Raw genomic sequence first — 19,155 nt, 5'->3', positions numbered from 1 at the left:
ACAGGTGGAATCATACGGTATTTGGGGTTTTGTGTGTGTGACTGGCTTACGTTATTTTGCACAATGTCCTCAAGATTCATCCATGTTGTAGCACGTGCCAGAATTTCCTTCCTTTCTGAGTGATATTCCATTATATGGATATACCACGTTTCGCTTGTCCATCCGTGATCCTTATTTTTGTTGTTAATGTTGTTTTTTTTTCTGATTGATTTTATTCATAAAGATTGTAAATGCATTCGTTTCCTACATCTCCAACAGCGAGGGCTTAAAAACGCAGAAACTTATTCTCTCACGGTGTGCTAGAGGCTAGAAGTCCAAAATTGAGGTGCGGCAGGGCCATGCTCCCTCCAGGCTCTCGCGGGGAGCTCTTCCTTGCCCCTTCCCGCTTGTGGTGGCCTGTGGCATTGTGACCCTGATCCCTGCCTTTATCTTCACATGACCTGCCCTCTGTGTCTTCTCTCTGTATCGCCCCTCCCTCTGCTTTGCTGTTAGAAGGACACTTGTCATTGGATTTAGGGCTCACCCAGATAATCCAGGATGATCTTGTCTCGAGATCCTTAGTTTAATTATTACATCTGCAAAGACCCTTTTCCCAAACGTTCACAGGCTCCAGAGATTTTATGGGCCACCCTTCGAACCCACTCCAGTAAAGCTGGGAACTTATACAAGTGTCCTCCAGGGACTGTCGCGAGGTATCAGGTGCTGTACAGCCTCTTGTCTGGGTGGTTTCGCCTGAGATGTCGGCAGACACCCGAGGAAGTTTTGAGAGGGAGCGAGGTCACTGGGGAATGATCGAGAAGGTCCGGGCTCAGCTATGTCACTAATTTCTAATTTAATAGCCATAAACCCCACCGATCACGTTGGCTTGACAGGCTGGGTAGAGAGCCTTCGTGTGTTTCAGTGCAGAGGGCTCCACGTGATAGGGAATTAGGGATCTGCTCTTGGCTCTGGAACTCCCAGCTGTGGGACCTCAGGCCAATCTCTCGACTTCTTTGAGCCTCAGTTTTCCAAGACAAGCATTAAAAATGTATACATAAATCCAAGCCTGGACTGCTTGACTCCAAGTTTCTCTGGCTCTTAGGACCCAAGTTCTGTAATTCTCGTGTCTTCGGTCTAAGGAGTCAGAGTTAGCGTTTCTTTCTCCTGGAGAGATTTTCCTGGAAGCTGGCATGCAGCACGCAAAGTGTAGCTTCATTTATCATCAGCTGGCTTTCAATTTTGTTTTCAGTAACAAGAGTCTCTCTTTTGAGAGGTCTTGCTGTAAATGGCACATCTTTAAAAGCTTATGCTAATTAACCTATAAATTCAGGAGCATTCTGAAGATGTTTGCCACCTGCCTCCTAATTAAGTCCGGAATCAAATTAGTGTGAAATACTCGAGTCTGCCAATAGCCTGCTAGCTCCATCTGTACCTCTAACCTCTCCTCTGAAGCAACCTTCCTCTTCCTTTTACTTCCCACCCCTGACCACTCCTCTCCCCTGCTCGTGCTTTAGCAGACTAATGGTACAGGAAGCCACACGAGACTTTGGATGTAGGTTACAGATGTCAGTAGACATCGGGCTTCCCTTTGGTATAAATTTCCTTCCGTCTTTGCCGAATGGCCCTCAGAGATCTCTGACTCTAGCAAAATCCCTTTCCTGGGTATGGGAACGTTTTTACCTGCCAACTTCATAAAGAAAGAAAACAGCAGCAAAATAGTTCCAAAATGAAGGCAGCACTGGGAAAAAAGAAAGAAAGAAAAGAAAAAGAAAGAAAGAAAGACAGACAGAAAGAAAGAAAGAAAAGTAAATGTCAGACTGGAGACAGAAGTGTGGAAGGTAAAGGAAAGGGTTTGTCCCATGTCCCTCCCCTTGGTCTTGGGCTGTTCTATCAGCAAACCAAGGGTGAACTTGACTCTCTCAGCTCTCTTGCACAATTCCCTCCCCCCAGGGGCTCCATGTTTACCCAGCACTCCACTGATCCTTTCAAGACAAATGCTTGCATCCCCAGGGAGCTCGGCTCCCTCTGCAGATGGTGCCTCCCGAGCAGACACCTGCTAGACCACAAGCCACCCCACCCCGGAGCCTTCCTCTTGCAACTCTTCTCTCGGGGACAAAGCAAAGTTGTGTTGTCTGCATTCTTACAGCAGGAGGGCGGAGCTCTGCTTTTCTTGCTCGGGTCTCCTATCCTTTGCCTTTCCCTTCTTCCCCATGTCACACACCCGGGAAATCCATTCTCCACCCTGGGTGTCTTTCTTTCCAGAAAGGCTGGTGGCACATGTCTTTATGTGGCGTGGTCTTTACGGTGCTACTGGGGCCCTCTGGGGACAAGCGCGTGATGGTGCAGCCTGCATACTGCAGAGACCCTTGTACTGTAAGAGAGAGGCCCTCGCATGCAACCTGAGTGGCTCTTCTGTCCTTTTACTGCCCTTCCACTTCTACCTCCTGGGTGACGCTCTCCCGTCTTTTCTGTTAGCTTGGGAACGATGGACACACAAAAGGACAGGACTTAGACTTGCTTTAGACCCCTCCTGCTGAACTCCTGCAGTGGAGGAAATGGAATCACAACATGATTCAGCCAAATCCTTTTTCTTGATTCTCGGAGGGATTAAACACAAGTGGCTTTTTTGTTTAACTTTCTGACTGCTTTTTCATAAAGCCCAGGGACAAATGCTTATAATATTCCTGTGAAACGAATTCATGTCATAAATTGAAGGCCCTCGGCCCCTTCTTAACTTTTGGTGCAAGTATTCTAAGCGTGTTATGCTGTGTTAGCCACAAGCAGGGGGGTCGGTCTTGTTCTGGGCTAACCTGGTTTCTAGTGAGAAGAAACGCAGTTATTCCATGGCACTTGCATGATCGATGGTCTGTTTGTAACCACCAGAGATCTAACTTGCAAAAGAGAGGCTGAAATGCCAACTCCCCCTTCCTTACTCGGGGTATGTCATATACATGCAAAGCAGGTGCAGCGACCCACGACCACCGAAAACTGAACGCACCCTTTTCATTCCCACTGTGCTCAAAGGAATTCATACTTTCTTCCACTTAACTCTGAACCCAAATGTTTTTGAGGATTAGGGAGAGGAAAAGAATCAGGGAATCTTAGTAGTTTTGGTTGAGATGGTCCATGTCCCGGAGGGACAGTGAAACACCACGGTATCTTGCTTTTACATAATATTAAAAAAATTTTTTAATGTTAATTTTATTTTTGAGAGAGAGACAGAGTGCGAGTGGGGGAGAGGCAGAGAGACAGAGGGAGACACAGAAAGTGAAGCAGGCTGCAGGCTCCAGGCTCCAAGCTGTCAGCACAGAGCCCGATGCGGGGCTCAAACCCACGAACCGTGAGATCATGACCTGAGCCGAAGTCGGAAGCCTAACCGACTGAGCCACCCAGGCACCCCTTGCATAATATTTTTAACACTTGCAAATGATCTCATAAATACTTAATTCTCACAACAGGCCTATAAAGTGGTCAAGGCAGTTACTACTGACCTTCATTTATAGATGAGGCTACTGAGTGCCAGCAACTTGGGGGCTAATTAGTAACAGACCACGATGAAAAGCCAGGTCTGGCGGTTCTCAGAAGACAGGAACACACGCACACTGCTTCATGAACCACCTGGCAGTAATCATTGCAGAACACGAGTAATTAATTTGCTTCCCGAAATAACATGCCGAATGACCAAAATTTATCATTCCTGGTGAAATGGAGAAAGTCTGTTTCACTAGCAGCCCTGTTATACCTATTTTCAGGGTGATAAACATTTGCTGTTTGTTTGGTTTACTTTTTTACCAGTATAAAATGCCACTGAAAGTCAGCGACCCCTGTCATGGAGTCTGTGGTACTTCTGGGCAGTCATAGCTCCCGGTGTCTCGTCTGTGCAGTCATAGCTCCCAATGTCTCGTCTATGGAGTCATGGGTCCCAGGGTCTCATCTATGCAGTCGTACCTCATAGTGTCTTGTCTTCTTTAATCAACCATTGGCTCCCCGAGGGCACCTGGCATGGCCCTTGGAGAATAGTATAGATGGATGAAGCTGTCTCAGGTTAGCTCCTCAAAGAGCTCTAGCCTAGAACTCTCCAGAGCTCAGTAGATAGACAAGAAGGTCCTGGGAAGCCGGACCAATATAGGGACACCAGTCATCTTTCCGAATTTAAAATTTAACAATAAATGTAAACTTAACAATACATTTATAAAAATGGCCTCATTTCATATATGAATTAAGGAGAATGTGGTACATCCATCCACACAACAGAATATTACTCAGCAGTAAAAAGTGCCAATAGTGTGCTACCACAGGGATGAGCCTCGGACACATGATGCCAAGTGAAAGGAGCCAAGCACAGAAGACTTCATTTATATGATCCCATCCATATGAAACATCTAGAATAGGCAAACCCACAGAAACAGTAGATTAGTGGTTGCTGGGGGAACGGGGAGACTAGAATGGCCACTAATGGGTACAGGGTGTCTTTGTGGGGGTTGACGAAGACATTCTAGAAGTAGATAGTGGTGATGGTTGGAAAACTCTGAATAGACTCAAAACCGTTGAATTATACACTTTAAAAGGATGAATTTTAAAGTATGTGGGTAATGCCCCAATGTAAACATACATGCATATATACATGTACATCTGTCTGTCTATGCAGAGACATGCAAGGTGATAGGGAGCTGGAATCCTGTTACTCTGTTTCCTTCTCCGTGAAATGAGAACACTAATCACTGCCTCTTCGGGGTGCAGGATTTGGAAAAAAGAAAGCAGGCAAAACCACTGGCATAGTCAGGGAAGCTCCCTCTCTTCCCTCTCTCTCCTCCTTCCTTGCAGTCTTTGACAGTTTAACTTACTATATAGAAGAACTGCGGGTAAAGGACAAGAATTGGGGATTCAGTCAATACCTGTCTTCCCGCAACATCGTATGCCAGGTCTTTCCCCTTCCTGAGCATTCGGACTTGTTCTCTTGCGTGGCCACAGGCCGCCATCGCGCAGAAATGTGCCCTTGATGACAAAGTATGAGTTGGTTAATATAAAATCTTCCTGGCGCAGGAGAGAGACCTCAAGTTTAAATTCATCGAATGGTTTCTGCTTATTTGCAAAGAATAACTCTGGTGCTATATGTTGTCCCCTCCGTCGTTAACAGATTTGGAATGGACCCAGGAGGGCATAAACACACTGACACAACAAATGATTTGAGGAAAATCTATCTGATTCACCCAAAGTTATCCTCCTTCTCCTACATTAATGACAAAAGGAAATGTATTGCTAGGGTGACAGACGACTATGTTCACAGGCAGTAAAGTTTCAATAGTTATGAAAAAAAATCACCCCATTTCCTGTCAGCACAAATAGGAGGGCTTCCTTACCCGGAAATGACATTTTGAAAAGAATTTGTACTTTGAGTTCAAACAATGTTCTGTGTTGCAGCGTTAACTTCAGAGAGTTTAGCTTATTGCTGGTGAGATGGGGGTGGGGGTGGGAGGGAGTGACAGCCGAACCAAGAGGCAGAATGTAACTCTTGCAGAGAAGTGGACAAGTAGTATTGAGGTTATGCTGGTGGCCCAACATTGGGAGCCGCAGAAGAAAATGTAAGATTTAGGACTTGTTCTTTTTTTTTTTTTTTTAATTTTTTTTTTAATGTTTATTTATTTCTGAGACAGAGACAGAGCATGAGTGGGGGAGGGGCAGAAAGAGAGGGACACAGAATCCAAAGCAGGCTCCAGGCTCTGAGCTGTCAGCACAGAGCCAGACGCGGGGCTCGAACTCACAGACCGCGAGATCATGACCTGAGCCGAAGTCGGAAGCTCAACCAACTGAGCCACCCAGGCGCCCCTAGGACTTGTTCTTAGATGAAATGTGCATTTCTAAAAGTAATAGGGTGTTCAAGTCTAAAACCATACCCCCTGTAGTGTCCCGGCAACCCTCCAGCACTCAAGTGACAACGGCCATTACAGCATCTTCAGAGTCTGAGGATGACTGTCAGCAGTGGTATTGAACTTGAGAAATGATTAGGATCCAACAGCAGAGAGACCGCTTTCCTAGATAGGTTGCCACCCAGCACAGTGAGGCGATGAGTCTCCTGGTGTGGCCAGTGTTCTGGGTACAGAAGTGATGACCCCTCAGAGTTGTCCTTTCTACTCTCCAGGACCCTTCCTGGGCCTCAGAAGGGCTTACGCGTCTGCTTTCTCACAGACCCAGAGCTTCAGCTGGTGCTCACCTGCCCCCACCCCCCACCCTGTTCACGACTTCTTTTACCGCTCTTCACCTCAAGGATTGTCATACTCCTTCTTCTAAGTGATCGATTCCAACGTGCCTCACCTGCCCTACGCAGGTGACGTGCGATGAATTCCAAGGTAATTTCCGCGACCTTTTCTTGGTGGAGCAGAAAAAGAGCTTCATCTTGGGCAATGTGTAAGAGCTTCATCTTGGGCAATGTGTATCAGCACACAAGAGATAAGTGGGGACCCACAGTAGCGTGAGGGCCAAGTAAGAGGAACACACGGTAAATGCCCTGGGTTTAAAAGAAATTCTTGTCAACTACTAGAAAAGCAGTCAGCTTTGGCTTTTGAGGCATGGGTAGTTACAGACAGGTGCAAGTGGGGAGCTCATGTCCGTTTGCTGTTGTTATTGAAGTCTTCGGTCATTTGTTTCAGCTTTATTTCTTTGGTTTAAACGTATGATCTGATTTTACCGTTTGGTTTAATATGCTGTTTTCTACTTCAAATCATGTTTGTATGTAGTCAGGTTATAAATTTTAAAAAATTAAAAAAAAAAATACTTTCCATTACAGCCTAGCATCATTTGAGTTTGATTACGATGAAAACTGGCTTTTGTGGGCTCCCCTGGACCCACTGTCCACCTGAAAGATCATCCCTATGAGAAAGTGCTTGCCATCCCTTGGATTTGCCTACCCGGCCAGTAGTGGATGGCAAAAGAGCCCAGTGGCTCTCCACATCCTTTCTCCCGGAGTCCGGGTTGTGCCTCTGGTGGGCATTATGGCAGTCCTTTGGGTCTCAAGCCATCTTCTCTAGCTTCCGGATTCATGACAACTCAGACAAAAGGTGGCGTCTCAAGCTACCTCTGCTCTATTTTGTCCTAGTGCTTTTGTCCACAAAGCCTCTTGCAGTGAGCATTGAACTTGGGCGCATACACTGAAAAATGGCGCCACCCAAAGGTCACCAGGACAACTTCCATACCGGGCATAGCTTTCTCTAAGTAAGGATGTGAAATTTGCCATGAAGCCCGGGAGATGAATGCTCCAGGGGACATGGGAGCATTTGGTCCGCTTGGCCCCAAGCAGCAATGCTGCCCTCCTCCCTGTCCTATTGGGAACAGGCTTCCTTCTCTTCTGCTTTCCACGTGAATGTGCTTGCTTCCTGAACCTCACGGCTTCCCACCTTGTGAGGGATGTTATGCCAGTTCCAGCAGATGGACCTGCTTAGGTTTGCCAGCTAGTCAGGAAGAGTGAGGGTGAGGGCTGGGGCCCATACAGCCCATCGGAAATGAACTGGTACAGTTACTCCTCCCCCAAAAGGGCACTTTGGAGTGGCCTTCCAACGAAAACGATTTATAAACTACCTATTCCATGGCTCTGCCGCAAAACTCAAAACTGCAGGCATCGTGGAAACGTGGATAGATTCTGGAATCACCTCAAACAGATCCCTGTGCCCTTCCTTTGATTCTTGATTCTTTATTTTCTTTCCCACATCACATCCATGTGTATGGACAAGAGGCAGGTCAACAGGAAAGCCTTCTCATTATCGCTCCACAATGGCTGTCCAACCAGGCAGACTTCTCAAACCTCTTGACTCCACATTGGGATTATCTTGGGCCCCTGTTACTTGGAAACTCACCAGTTTGGAAATTTGCTTGGTAAATTGGAAGATGAACCACCTTCTCTTTCCCCATCCCGGAAGATATAGAGGTAGTTAAATAAAATCTGAAAGAGGGACCAGTACTCTGAATACAGGAGAGTAGAAAGATAAAATCCGGGGATCAGTGATGCCAGTTCTGATGTTTCAGTACTTCTAGCCATGACTGAGAGCCCAACTGAGTTTCCCCTTTGCCTTTGTAAGGAGGGACTCCTTCACTCCTCAGGCAAACAGTTGACTGCCTGCTGATGTCCCAAACACGGGACAAAGTTCCGAGGCACAGAAGTAAAAGGTATAGTCCCTGACTGCCAAGGTTTTAAGGCTGGGATCCTAAAACCTCTGTACATAAGAATCATCTGGATACCTGGTGTGAAATGTGGATCCCCAGGCCTCACCCAGAAATTCTGATTCCCGGAGTCCAGGCCCCAGGCCCGGGAATCTGCCCTGCTCTGGGTGACTTGGGACAGGGGGTAGGGGGAGCAGCATGTGGGAGGGCAGCAACAGATCCCACTGGGAGAAACTGGCCCTGCAAGGGTGCGGTCAAGGCACAATCATGGATGCTTTTGACTTCTTGAAAGAAAAATGCACTAAAAAAATGCTAATTATTATGGTGTGCAATCCAGTAGCTTCCTCTTCATTTAGAAGCACTGTTTTGTTGCTAAACACCTTACATTCCTTGAGCAATGTTAGGAATTGTTAGGAATTGCTCAAACCAGCTTAGAGAGATTCCACACATACACAAGGGGTCTTTCTACTAGCTGATTTTGTGGGCAAATAATCTCCAGGAAAATTTCCCCTAAATCACTCCAGTCACATTGAAAATGACAAGAGTTGTAACAGAATTCTGCCCTCGTCCCGAGGAAGGGGTACATGAAAAGTGCTGTGCTATGACAGTAGAAGGTTTCTGGCTCCTTCTCTCTGTTCACGTATATGAAAAGCCTGTGGCTTCACCTTCTGTCACTGGCTCATCCAGGATTTCTGCAGAATGGCTTAGTTGGCCGTGAGGTTGTGGGTATGGAGTGCCTGGAATATAGAAGGTATCTATTGATTTTGTTTTTTTGTCTGCCATAGAAAGAGCACAATGCAAAATGTACCAAAAATATGTCTCAGGGAAGCTTGATAAGCACAGTCGTTTTTTGGTCACGCTTCCCTGAAAAATCTATGAACCTGAAAATGAGAAAATTCTGAATCACTAATGGGAACCCAAATCAAGTTGCTGTTTTACCGCATAAAGGATTTCATAATATGGGCCTCCAGAGCAGTGACTTGAGGGAGCAGGTTGCCAGCTGTTTGATCGCTGTGTTCAGCTGAACACCTTTCTGTCCTCCCGACCCCAAGAAAGAAACTTCCAAAGCCCACGAACCTGGTTTCGGCGCAAGCCTCTGCCTTGGGGACAATTATTGTCAGATTTGTGGTGCAGGCAATTGTTCAGCGGCTGTGAAGGAATGGTACTTTCCCCCAACCTGCCTCCAAACTAAGAAAAGCTCCCCCCCTCCTTTCCGTGGGAACTTGGACTGGCCCGTAGTGGTTTACTGGTGTGTGTGTAACTAGTGAGGACAGCGCGGGGAGGGAGGCGTGAGAAAGCCGGCCCCATTCTGTTCTGTTTTCCGGCGTGTGCCCCTAGGGAGATGCGGGCTGCCTTCGCCTAGCTTCCAAGAGAAGCCTGCTTAGGTGACCCAGGCAGGCAGGGACCCCCCGGGTCTGTCGGAGCCGAGGTCTGGCGTTCGCAAGCCTCTCGCCCGTGTTCTGAGTTTGAAGCCCGGAGGCGTTCCCAGCTCAGCACAGCCAAGGAACAGAAATAGAAGAAAAGGAACCCTGGCATCAGGTAAAGCAGTCAGTGCGCGAGGGGTCCTTGGCTTTGCAGGACACACGTGGAATTCCTGGCTTCCTCGGTGACCACAGAGACCCCGAGGGGCCCGCAGATGTGCTCGGCTTGATGCTGGCGACGGAAGCCACTTTGCATTGGCCTGAGATACATTTTACTTAAACTTCTTGTTTTTCTTAGGATCCGAAATGAGCTACAGAGCTTTTTTTCATTGGTACAGTGCTGGAGTAAAGAGCAGGAAAGGCAGGTTATTTGAGAGTTCTGGTATATTGACCTTTTAACAGTGTGTGTGTTTTTTCAGGCTACTCCCCCCATGATTGAAAGGAGAGTGTGGCTTCCAGAGTTTGTGTGTGTGTGTGTGTGTGTGTGTGTGTGTGTGTGTGTGTGTGTTTGGTCTGTGGCTTGTGGAGCTCTGTGGGATTTATATTTGAGATGAAAAGGGCTTGGGAGTCCTGTTTGAGGATTTAGTGGCATGGAGAATTGAGTAGATGTATCTGTTACTATAAATGTGTGGGTATTTTTTTTTTCTTTAAGAAGTTCCCCCATGAATGAAAATGAGGAAGCAAAATGTTTGGGGGATTATTCCTATTTTGTTGTAGCTACAGATGGAAAAAGCTCGATGGTGACCTGTCCCACCATCTTTGAGCATGAAGTGCGAGCTGCCTAGAGCTTCTTGCCCTTAGGGTGAAAACAGTATTCCTGTTTATTAAACCATGCTCTGAAGTTTATTTTTTAGGGAAAAAAAAAGTTTTAGGGGCAGCTGGGTGGCTCAGTCGGTTAAGCGTCCAATTTCGGCTCAGGTCATGATCTCGCAGTCCGTGAGTTCGAGCCCCGCATCAGGCTCTGTGCTGACAGCTCAGAGCCTGGAGCCTGTTTCAGATTCTGTGTCTCCCTCTCTCTCTCACCCTCCCCTGTTCATGTTCTGTCTCTCTCTGTCTCAAAAATGATAAAACGTTAAAAAAATTAAAAAAAAAAAGTTTTAAAGTATGCTACACTAGCTCTAAGGAAGGAAGGAGGCAAGAAAAATCTCAACTGTGAAAGAAACAGAGTTATGATTTTGGAAAAGGGGGGGAAAGAGTAGGTTTCAAACCCCAACAGGAGACTGGTCGCCATAGCAGCTACATCTGTCACTTAACCAGGATTGGGGATCGAAAAGAAAACTGAGCCTCTTTTGCCTAAGACTGCCTCCCAAGGAATGTTAAGAGGATGTGAAGTTATTTAGATTATCCAAACAGGTTCTGACAAGTAAGTGAAAATAACTCATTAAACTATAATTGTTGCCATTCTATAATGGATCAAAAGGCTTGTTGAGTCACGATGTACTTAGAGAATAGGTGAATTTGCCACGGCTCATTGGTATAAATTACTTTCGAGAAGGCTTTTTAAGACCAAGTATGTGGCTTTGCCAAGCCTCTCATTGTTGCTCTTTGAATGCATGTTTTGACCAAATGTTTTCAAGTGGGTGCTTAGCCATTTTAATGTGTCACAGAGTCTAACTCTTATATCAGTGCCTTATCCAGGGGACTCAGGGCATATCGTATCAAGACAACAGCTCTCCATGTTTTCCCCTCCAGCTAAATAATAGCTCACTTAAAAGGAGAGCAAAGTCCGAACTACTTAGAACCTGCATCCCACCTCTATAGAGGGACCATCATGATCTTGCCTCCTGTAGACCAGAGTTTCTCAGCCTCAGCACCATTGACATTTTGGACAGAATGATTCTTTGTTGCAGAGGACAGTCCTATGGAATGGTTAGCAGCATCCCTGGCTTCTACCCACTATTGGCCATAGCACTTCCTCCCCAGTTGTGACAACCAAGAATGTCTCCAGACGTTGCCAAGCATTCCCCACAGGGCAAAATTGCCCGCCAGTTGAACCACTGCTGTAAAGAAACCACTTTCGAGGCCAACTATCACAGAGAGGAAGAGAGGGCTTTGAAGAGGAAGGGCAGACCCCAAGGGAGGGTGGTTGAGTCAAACGAAGAATGACAAGACAGATACTTTACCCTGACCATGTTGGTTTTTATTTTGTTCTGCTTTTGTTTGAAGCCACATCCTGCGCTGGGTGGGGAAGCAGGGGTTAAACACTGTTCTGGATATACATTCTTCTGCTCCTGGCCGCCCGCCTCGTGATCCCTTATGGGCCTTGTTTGATACACTGCCTTGCTTGCATAGTAGTCAGACTTCTCTAAAGTGAGTTGCATCTTAAGTGCATCCCAGGAATGTACTATTTTTTAAAAAAGAATCCCGTGTAATCGCCCACTTTATAAAGCAAATAATTACCCGTAACTTATCAAGTCTGCAAATACAGGTTTTTTGATATGTGGGCTTTGAGTAAATCTGGGCACGCCTATTTGGGTTTTTCTTTTGGAACCTGCAGCTGAGTGCTTTTGTTTCTCTTTCCTTTCCCCTTCTGTTCCAATGGGTCTCAAACCTTCTGGTTTTCTAGAAATTAGGTTTCTTTTGTCGATGAAATAGAATAGTCACAGCCTTTTCCCCTTTCAAAGATAATAGTAAAGTCCATAGCTAGAATTTTCTCTTCATTAAAAACATTTTTTTAAGTTTATTTATTTATTTTTGAGGGGGGGGGCAGAGAATATGAATGAGCAGGGGCAGAGAGAGAGGGAGAGAGGAATCCTAAGCAGGCTCCACATTGTCAACATGGAGCCCGATGCTGGGCTCAAACTCACAAACTTTGAAATCATGACCTGAGCCAAAATCAAGAGCTGGACGCTTCATGGACTGAGCCCCCAGGTGCCCGTTCATTTAAAATTTTTCTTAAAACTTTAGCGTAAGCTGCTGCTTGTTCGCTCCCAAAGGTTAACAGATTTCCAATTGAATGAAGCTGTTGCAAACAAATACTGATATAAGACATGTAGAACAGCGAATTTCCCATAGTTCCCCTTTACTTTTTTTGGTGGACCCATGTTCAATTTCATAAGTGTACATTCATAACCTCACAAAATAGTTAAGTTATATGTGTTATATTTTCAGGGCGTTTCTCCAAGAACATGATACATTGCACTCAGCACCATGACTTCCAGGAGGAAGTCACCCAAACAGGATGAGACAGGTTACTCTGGGGAGCACTCCCCTCAAGCCCAGCTGGGGTAGGGGGCAGCACTTGGCATTGGCTGAAAATATCAGGAAACACCTCTGCTAGTCAGAGTCCATTCTTGGTGATATGGTTGGACTGGCCCATGGCGGTATCAACAAATTATGTTTTCTGCTTTTCGATTCCAAAGCAAACCTTCCTTTTATCTCCAAAACCTTCCTTTTTTTTACCTCTACCTAGGGGTGCCAGTGTATCATGCTCATGTACTCTCTTGGAAACATTTTCTCATTGTTAAAATTCACTTCCTCCCCGCCCCCCCCCCCCCCCCCCCCCGCCCCACTTACTAGACCTGAGATCCATGAGCACAGAGAATGCTAGTAATTTAGGTCCACTTTATCCCCAAGATATGGCACAGTGTCTATCCATATTGGCTGCTTGGTAGTTGATGAATACACAAGTGAATGTCAATGATTTCGATAGAAAGACCACCCAGGAGCTTATCTGTGAGAAGCTCGCATGCCGTGTTCATATAGTCTGTCTGTATTTTTTTCAAAAGGACAAATCGAATCCCCGTGAAAGCAGCTTTTAGCGTTTGAGGGACTACCAGCGGAATCTTTTAAGAATACCGCAAAAGCAGGTCTATTTATTGCAGGATATGGAATGGGGGAGCCTTATAAATTTTTCTGCATGAGGCCTAGAAATTAAACTTCTGCTATTATTTAAAATCCCACCTGCGAAAGCTGCCACATGGATTTAACAGCCTAAAAAGCATGACCAACCCTGAGGTTTGACCCAAAGGCGTGGTATTCTCAGCCTCTTTGTTGAAAACTATCCAGTCCAAAGAAAGAACTTGTAGGTCACAAAGGAAAAGAATCTACCTGCTTTACGCTGTGTATCCTAACATGACATCTTTGAGGATTGGCTGTGTCTCCTAAGAAATTGGACAGGTTTTGCTCAAAGAGCCCCCATTTCCTGAACCAGATGTCAGGACCTGGGGTGTCCAGATGAGGCAGATGGCTTGAAATGGGGCAGATAAAGAAGCGGAAGGTAGTCTTCGTGCTGTAATGGGTGTATTGACCCCGGCTCCACTTTCCCAAGAGAAGTCCCTGGTATGAGCCCATATGAGTAAGGACGGGTCTTGTCAGCAGCTTAAGGTGTGGCCCTGGGGGAGAGAGGGCCCCAGTAAAAAAGGAAGCATACCCCGCCACTCTTCCTGCCCGTCAAGCCCAGAATGGTTGGGGCAAATACGTGTCTGTGTCCTCCTCAGCGCTGCGTCACATCGGGGTCGTGTTCTGCTCAGAAACGTTAGATGAGGCAGAAATGTTTGCTTATACTTAAGACTGCTTTTATCTTTTCCTCCTGCTAAATAATCATTTTGTTAGTTTGTCTTGCTTCTCTGCAGCTGGCTCCTTGCATCCGTGCTTATATCCGCTTATATCCGTATACCTTGTCCAAATAAACATACTTGAAAGATAAAGCAATGTGTTTTGCAGAGTTTAGAACATCCTCTAACAGAGAGTTTAAGCCCAGCTTTCTGCTTTGTTTTGGCAGCTTGTTTAGGATGCAAAGTGTATCTGGTTCTGGCAGTAGATTAAAGAAGGTGTTGGTTCTTACGTAACAAAGTTGGGGGCCTAAGGACTGGGGCGGGGGGGCAGGGAGGGAGGGTAGATTTCCAGGCTTCCTTTGTGTTTTTTTAAAGAGTTTGAAAGCATTAAAAAAAAAATGCTATCGACTGGGTATTTTGTTTTGACTTTAACCTCAGAATTATATTGAAAAATCTTATCTCGGCTTACACAGCCCTCTGTGAGTAAGCTCCTGGTCACTTACATCTGTCCTCCTCATTCACACCAGCCCCACTGGCCTTCTTTCTGTGCCCCAAGCACTTGCGGTCTCCATCTCGGGGTCTTTGCGCTCGCTGTCCCTCCTCCTGGAACATCCTTCCCCCAAGTCTTGGTGTTCCCATTATTCAACCTGCCTGCCATTCCTTAGAGAAGCCTCCCCTGACCACCCTGTCCGCAGCTGCCTCCACCTCCAACCTCCAGGTCCCTTTCTACCCCTCGACCTGCCTTATTTTCTTCATGGCACTTTCCCCCCCAACGATCTGAAACTCATCTGTGTTTGCATACATGTCTACTCTCTGTCACCTGTTGCTATACTGTAGTTAACTTCATGACAGGTGCAGCCATATCCCCGGCACCTAAAACGTTGTCTGACAGAAGGTAGGTGCTCCATAAATGGGTGGGTGGATGGATGGATGGGATGGGATAGTGGGAGGAAGAGCTTTCTGCCTAGTAGACGCCTAACTCCTCTTTAAGTCTAGGTGCCCCGCTTCTGTGATGTCTCCCTGACTCCCCTTCACAGTAGCCTTGGACAACTTTCTCTGTGACGCCCGCCTCACTTGGTGCATAACTTAACAGTCTGACCCTGTGGTAGGCACTTGTTTCCGGCTCAGCTACCCCTCTGCAGGGTGAGCTCCTTGAGGACAGGAGTTTCTAATGAAGGGTGGTTATGGCTGGAGTTACTGTTGTAAACCTTACTGCCTTTGGTACTTTATCAACCTGTCTCATACGAGGCCCTTCTACCAACTCGGTGCGTGGGACTCCATGAGTTTCACCCTCCTCTTTGTTTTGCAAATGACAAAACTGAGGCTCAGAGCAGCTGCTTGATGGCATATCGGTGATTACTGGCAGGGTCAGAGTTTGAATCCAAGATGTCTGCCTTCAAAGCCTGGATTCTATGGCCTTTTTCTCCTCATCAGGCATCTGGCTCACAGGTCCGTCATATTTGCCCAATGAAGGAAACCTAAGGCTTCACCTTCTCCCTCCCTTCCTTATTGTTTGAGCTTATAAGTATCATTTACAATATCTGTAATATCATATAAATATTATAAATGTGAGCTTAGTTGTCTCTAAGGAGCTAGTTTGTGGATCATGTCACTTCCTTTTAACTGACAACTTAATTGGTTGTTTAAAATCTGATTTTTCTCATGTGAGCAAATCCATTCGTAAAAATGCCGGCTGCCATTGAGTCACACGTGTGTACTCGAACTGAGGGGTTCCACTGAGCAGCCCTGGGAACCGGCTTTCCTCCCTTTGGCTCTCGACATCACCCTGATTTCCCTTGGCTTTAAAACATAAAGCTTATACTGAGAAAAACACCACAGCTAGAAATTTGGGGGGGAAGTGACTGGGAAAAAGCCTAAAAGTTTTTAAAGTAGCAGCATTTCTTCTGTATTTTTCACATCTCCAAGTGCTTCCAATTGTCTGGTTTTCCTCAACACCGGTCTGGACACCAGTCCTTATGAGTTGGGTTGGCCCCAGCAAGTTCCGCTGCTGAAGTAGAAAGCCAAGATCAGAAGCCTTTGCTGACCTAGAGATGTAATTCTCTAAGCGCATTCTCAGCTGGTAAAACTGTGGTCTCTCCGCAGAGCTGACGCCCAGAGGTTTCCACGTCTGTGGCGCGAGTCTCCAGCTGGCACACGGGTAGCCTGTGCTGGCGTGTCAGGTGCGGGTCCCTCATTGTCTGATGGCTGAACTTCCCGGCACGGGACAAGTCCTGATGACAGCTCTAGGAGCTCAGAGTCCGAAGCCTTGTCAGGCTGGTCCGTCAACGCTTTCCTTGGCACATAACCAGGTTTCACCCAGGTTTGGGCCAACCCAGCTGGTTCCCATTTCCCTCAGTGGGAGGCATGATAAGCAGGAAGGTGGTGCCACATGCAATTTGTGGATGGGACAAAACTCCAGAGGCCCTCCAGCACTGGGATAGGACCGCTGAGTGCTCAGCTATGGCATGGGTGTGGCATCTGTGGGTGAACCCCAATGGGTCATCCAGCTTCTCTATCCATCCCAAAGAAAACAGCCACTTACTGGCCCTTTAACCATCCCTGAGCAAGGCGGGGGCAGGGGGGATGGGGGGGACTTTGACTTTTAGTACAGCTTCTCAAGTGGCATAATGGCCTTGGATACGCTCCCTAGTAAATGTCTTGTGATTTGCAGTTTAACTTACTGGGCGATGAGAGCATTAGAAAGCAGTTTCTGACTGGTTAATTGTTCACTCATGCCACGCCCAGACCAGAGCCACTTGGTAATTGGGGCCTTGCCTAATCTGAACTCACACCGACATGAGCTGCAGCTCAGTTGGCTGGTTCCCAGACTTGGCCTTGCACCAACGAGAAAGATCTCTTCTCGAACCGCTTCTCTGTATTAAAGGTAATTCCTGCTCGAGACCGAACTATGATGGCCAGAAGAAGTCCCATAGATTTAATCTGGTCCGTTCTTCTTAAAACTGAGGACGCTGAAACCTAAGCAACACGAGAAGGCTGAGCTCATTGGCAAGAGAGCCAAGAGTAGACCTCAGAGCAGTTCAGTGCTCCCCCAACCTGGGCGACACGCTTCAACTTCTCTGCTTACTGTACCCAAAAAAGCAGAGGGCAGCAAACTCTTTCTGTAGTGGGCCAGATGGTAAAGATTTTCATCTTCGTGGACCGTACCGTTTCTGTCTCAGCTACTCCAGTCTGCTGGGTACGGCCAGAGCAGCTGTGGACACCAGGTAAATAGATGCACGTGACCGTGTTCCAACGAAGCTTCACTTATAAAAGCAGGCTGTGAGCCAGATTAGGCCCGCAGGCTAGTTTGCTGACCCTGGTCTAAGGTAAAAGCAAACATCCTCCATTCACTCCCCAACCCCGCTCCCCAGAAGTGGCTGTTGTCGAGCGTCCGGTCTGTTCTCCCTGGCATGCATCACGGTGTTTACAGATACGGGGTTTTGTCACATAAATTCGGTCCCACAGAGTATGTAGTTCTGTATCTTGCTTTGCTCCTGTCAACAGGGGAGGGCATATATTCGTTTGTATACAAATATGACCACGTTGTGTATATTTTCCTACAGTCTCCTTTTCTTCTCTTGGCAGTGACTCAGAGTCCGTGCTTACTGGTTTGTGACTCCTTTTTAAGGGGTACACCGTGGCCTCAATCTTTATCTTCTGCCGAGAAGTACAAAAGAATAACCGTATATGTAAATAATGACTGGCCAACGGTCAAAGATGATGCCTTGTTTGCTTCACATTGTCCCATGTGTTTGGGGACACTCCACGGTGGCCTTTCTGAAGGGGGGACGGATGGCTTTAGCTCGAGTTACTCCCAGCCCAGCGCCCTATCCGTGTGGTGCGTTAATAAGTGATTTTGCGTGACTGTGAAGGGTTCAGAGCAAGTTTGGGGGCCAGCATCCTCGTTGAATATGGGGAGATTTCTGTGAAATCTTGAAAATTCCAAGGGTTTTGTAATGCTGTAGACCGTGGGTCATGGTGAGCGGGAGAAACCCATACCACCCATTGTGCTCTCCCTTTAAGGCCTGCGCATTTAGAGATGCCCTGTGTTTGTTTCCCAGAGCTGCCGCAGCGGAGCGCCATAAACCTGGTGGCTTAAAACAACAGAAGCTTTGGGGCGCCTGGGTGGCTCAGTCGGTTAAGCGTCTGACTTCTGCTCATGTCATGACTAGCGGTTTCTGGGTTCGAGCCCTGTGTCGGGCTCTGTGTTGACATCTCAGAGCCTGGAGCCTGCTTCAGATTCTGTGTCTCCCTCTCTCTCTGCCCCTCCCCTGCTCACACTCTGTCTCTCTCTTCCTCAAAAATAAAGAAACATTAAAAAAAATTTAAACAGAACAACCAGAAACTTTATTATCTCACAGTTCTGGGAGCCAGACGGCTGAGATTAAGGTGTAGGCAGGTGTTGGTTCCTTCTGGAAGCTCTGATGGGAAACCGATCCCCAGCTCTCTCCTAGCCCCTGATGGCCTCCAACGATCCTGGGCATTCCTTGGCTTGCGGGCACATCGTTCCAGTCTTTGGCCTTCCTCTCTGCATCTCTACATCTGTCTCCCCTTCTCTTGCCACTGGATTTAGGGCCTACCTGAATCCAGGATGACCTCATCTCAAGATCCTTCCCTTAATGACATCTGCAAAATCCCTTATTCCAAGCAAGATTACCTTCTGAAGTTCCAGGTAGGCGTATTTGGTGAGGACCACAATTCTACCCGCTGCATGCTCTCTATCTGAAAACTGGGGTTCGTCCCCCTCAGGCTCTTCCTCCAGTTTGCGAGGAAAAGGGCAAAAGCCTTATTCTCATCCTCGTAAGCAGCCCTGGGAGTCCAGGGGATGGCATCTGCTGTCAGTCATTTACAAATCTCAACCCAGTTGCAAAACACCACCAGGCAGAATTGCAAGGCTTCTAGGAATTTTCTTACAGAGTTTAGCAAAATGAGAAGCTAATGAGAAAAGTGTTTGCATGCCTGCTAGTTTAACTGAAAAGGAAGCAGAAGGAAACTGTCTTTTGTAATCCCCAGGGGTTCTTAGTTCAGTGGGTGCCAGCCTTTCCCTGGAATTCACCAGCACTAATTGTTGGGTTCTGAAGTCTGAATCCAGCGTGGGGCCTGGATAA

General features: G+C 46.9%; 1 protein-coding gene across 10 annotated transcripts in view; it reads left to right on the top strand.

Annotated features, from left to right (window-relative positions):
- The window catches only part of ABLIM1 (actin binding LIM protein 1), a 293,808-nt gene that overhangs the window by 200,619 nt on the left and 74,034 nt on the right, over positions 1-19,155 (top strand). The window contains exon 1 of one of the 10 annotated variants that reach the window (XM_042960680.1): positions 9,390-9,669. The exons of the other annotated variants lie outside the window; for them this stretch is intronic. The gene's annotated coding sequence lies outside the window, so the exon portion shown is untranslated. Of the gene's footprint in view, positions 1-9,389; positions 9,670-19,155 lie in introns of those variants that run through there. 10 annotated transcript variants of the gene reach the window in all.

Source organism: Panthera tigris, chromosome D2 (genome assembly GCF_018350195.1).
Source record: "Panthera tigris isolate Pti1 chromosome D2, P.tigris_Pti1_mat1.1, whole genome shotgun sequence".
NCBI lineage: Eukaryota > Metazoa > Chordata > Mammalia > Carnivora > Felidae > Panthera > Panthera tigris.
The sequence above is the reverse complement of the archived record's forward strand: the minus strand, read 5'-3'. Positions and strand labels throughout refer to the sequence as shown.